Source organism: Mustelus asterias, chromosome 15 (genome assembly GCF_964213995.1).
Source record: "Mustelus asterias chromosome 15, sMusAst1.hap1.1, whole genome shotgun sequence".
Taxonomy (NCBI): Eukaryota; Metazoa; Chordata; class Chondrichthyes; order Carcharhiniformes; family Triakidae; genus Mustelus; species Mustelus asterias.
Genome location: NC_135815.1, coordinates 17,307,122 through 17,311,135, shown reverse-complemented (window position 1 = coordinate 17,311,135; position 4,014 = coordinate 17,307,122).

Genomic DNA, 4,014 nt, shown 5'->3' with positions numbered 1-4,014 from the left:
GTGTTGTTAGACTTCTTACTGTGTGGAGTTGGCACATTCTCTGCGTGGGTTTCCTCCAGATGCTCCGGTTTCCTCCCACAGTCCAAAGATCTGTGGGTGAGGTTGACTGGCCATGCTAAAATTGCCCCTTAAATGCGTAGGTTAGAGGGATTAGCGGGTAAAATGTGTAGGGATATGAGGGTGGGGCCTGGGTGGAATTGTGGTCGGTCGCTGCAGACTCCATGGGCCAGATGGCCTCTTTCTGATGAGATTCTATATTTTTTTATAATATTATTCTCAGCAATATAAATTTTATTTAATAGTGTCACAAATAGGCTTCCATTAACACTGCAATACAGTCACTGTGAAAATCCCCCAGTTGCCACACTCCGGCGCCTGTTCGGGTACACTGAAGGAGAATTTAGCATGGCCAATGCACCTAACCAGCACGTCTTTCAGATACACGAGGAAGCCGGAGCACCCAAAGGAAACACACGGGGAAAACATGCAGACTCCACACAGACAGTGACCTGAACCAGGAATCGAACCCAGGTCCCTGGCACCGTGAGGCAGCAGTGCTAACCACTGTGCTGAAATGGCAGAAATTCTGTGGTTGGCTGAGAGATAAGATGGAGGTCAGAGCATTGCGCGAGGTTCCTTGCTCTTCAGATAGTGAACACATTCATCTATTCCCATTTTATCAATTAGGTAATGTCAAGATACTGGAGTAAAAGGAAGACATGATGTGGAGATGCCGGCGTTGGACTGGGGTAAACACAGTAAGAAGTCTCACAACAGAGAAGTCTCTTTAACCTGGTGTTGTGAGACTTCTTACTGTAAAAGGAAGAGTCAAGGATTGAGTAAAATCAAGATTAAAAATCAAATTGTGATAAAATAAAGAATTGAGTAAAGGGGAAACTGATATGGATGCTTGTCTTAAGGGACACAAAAACAGAAAATACTGGAAAATCTCAGCAGGTCTGACAGCATCTGTGGAGAGTGAATGCTGACAATGGGTCATCCTGACTTGAAACGTTGGCTCTATTCTCTCTCCACATATGTTGTCAGACCTGTTGCGTTTCTCCAACATTTTCTGTTTTTGTTTCCGATTCCAGCATCCACAGTATTTTGCTTTTATCTTAAGGGATTTTGTTGATATGCAAATTAGTGTAGTAAGAGGAAAACAAGTGTTTACCTAAGTGACTAAGGAGTGAACAATGGTGTATAGAAATAGGTAATAGAGCGGAATAGGTGGTGGCACAGTGGTTAGTATTGTTCTGTATTGTAAACCAAGTCATCTGATTAGTCATGTGACATGTAGTGACATCATCAGAGACATTCTTAAGTTTTTCTCTCTCCCATCTTGGACTGTAAGCAAGTAACACCTATCTAATAAAATCAGACTAACTGGTTAAGTAACCCACCATGTGGCAATCTTTTCATCCTTTTATCTTGCTGTACAAGTGAGCTGACCACATTAATATATAACAGTAAAAGATAATATTGGTGATGAGGTGTGTTTTCTAGCAAGATTGTCTACAAAGACCAGTTTTAGACAAAACTGGCAATGAGAAGCATTTTTCAACATAGTAGTTGGGGAAAAAAAGCAACTCAGACCCGGTCAAGGAACAGTTTCCAGAAGACCACACCATCATTGTTTGCATTACAGTAAAACTGGCTGTGGGAATCGGGTATTAGCAAAGGCTAGGAGTAGCGATTACTTTCTGAAATTATAAGATAATATTCTGGACCGATCCTAACTTTTTATTCTCGCGACTGTGACCCCAGAGAGAACAGAGAGTTGGAGACAGCAAACCAGAAAAAAATATAAGCCAGTGAATCAACTGAAAAAGAAGTCAAAGAAAAACAGTAGATACAACAAAAAAACCTTCCAGAAATCGTTGAAGCTATTAGAATTAGTGAGCAGGCTGTTTTTAAATTAAAAAAATAATTTACTTACTGGTAAACCTGGGGAGACATTTCCAAACTGCAAGTCCTTGCACATTGTGGGCTGCATCATCAAGATCCTCACACTCGATGAGAGAGAAAGAGAAAGCTGCATTCTTTAAAAAAATAAAGGGAAAGCTACTACTCCAGAAATAAAGTTATACTGACAAAACCAAGCAAGAATTAATGCTTAAATTTTCTTGTTTTGGATTGGTGATTGAATATTTAAAAAGTTTCACAAAAACCCAACAAACTTAAAGAAACAACAAAAGAAAGAATACAAATTGAAAAGGAAGAGAAAAAAATAAGAAGGGAAGAATTTAAAGAAGTACTACGACCTAAGAACCGGTGACTGAAATAGCAGGCAAAGACAGCGCTATAGAAGTCTTCGATGGAAATGTGGAATGTTTATGAAGAGAAATTTCATATTATCCTGAAGTAAAAAGGATGCCAAATGAATTTAAAGTAGTTACTTTCCTTAGTGTAGTAGGTTGTAAAACCTTTACACTGCTGCAGAGTCTTGTCCATCCCAACCGTCAAAGACAGACTTGTTTGTGGACTATAAAATGAAGCAATTCAGAGATGATTGCTCACTGAAAGTTCTTTAACAGTAAAACTTACTGTTGTGATCACAGTGTCCATGGAATTGGCCATAAAAGAAGCTACCAGTTGGAGCTGGAATCAAAATACACAAGATGGGAACTGACAGAGAAAAATCTCTTAAAATGCAAGCCATAGGTGTGTTTAGGTGGGACACTGTCCACATGAATGTTGGAACAGAGAAAATAAATGTAGAAGCTGTGGCAGGAAAGGCCACATAACAAAGATGTGTTGGACACAACAGACTTTTCAAATCCCAGAAGATGTATAAATAAAAGAATGCATCAAGATCTACAAAAAGGGTCCACAAAATGTCTGATGAAGACAGAAATTCCGTAGTAGAGAAGATCCAAGAACTTAAACCAAGCCTCTTAACCATTCAAGGGAATACACAAAGATTCTGGGTTTATCCAAAGTTAAACAGGAAAGAAATAAAGCTGGAAGTAGATACCAGAGTAGTTGTATCACTCATATCAGAAAATCTGTATAATCAGAAGCTTAAACATCTGCTGCTAAATGTAATCCTGCAAACTTATACCAAGTTCCACTGAAGGGATACATCACGGTTCAAATAGAAGCTAATAGTCAATCAGCAGAATTGCCACTGCACATAATAAAAGGAAGTTTCTTTTCCTGCACTCTTTGGAAGAGCATGATGAAACAAAATCAAGCTTAATTAGGGAGCAATTAACCAATTTGTTGATGACAAGAACACACTACAAAAACTTGTAGAGCAGTACAGTAAGATGTTTAAGAATATTTTAGGGTCCATGATTAGAGTCAAAGCAAGACTCAAGATCAAACCTGATAGAACCCCTAAATGCTTAAAGGCAAGAATTGTGCCATATACAATTAAACCAGAAGTAGAAGTGAAACTAGAAAAGGATGGAGTGATTGAACCAGTAACCACAAGCATTTGGGTAACTCCAATCGTCCCCATCATTAAACCAAATGGTTCTGTAAGAATTTGAGGTGACTTCAAGACAATGAAAAATTCAGTGCTTTTTGTCGACCAGTACCATTTACCATTAATTGGGGAAGGTGGTAACTGAGTTGAAACCACTACTAACAATTGTTGCTCACAAAGGGTTGTTCCAGTGTAAATGCCTACTGCTCGGAATAACATCAGCGCTGGCCTTATTCCAAAAATATATGAATGAAATCCTAAGTGGCCTCAAGGGTTTCCAGTGTTATCTGGATGACATTCTAATCATGGGCAAAAATGAATAGAAACATTTACAAAACTTAGAAGAAACATTGCAGCAATTAGAAAAGAACAATCTTTGTGTGAAGAAAAGAATGTACATTTTTCAAATCATTAATAAGTTAACCAGATAGATAAAGATGGCCCCCATAAAGAACCAAAAAAATCACAGCGATCCTAGAGGCACCAAAACCACAGAATGTAACACAGTTGCGATCATTTTTAGGACTAATAAATTATTAAGGAAAATTAATTCCTACCCTTGCAACACTACTGAAACCACT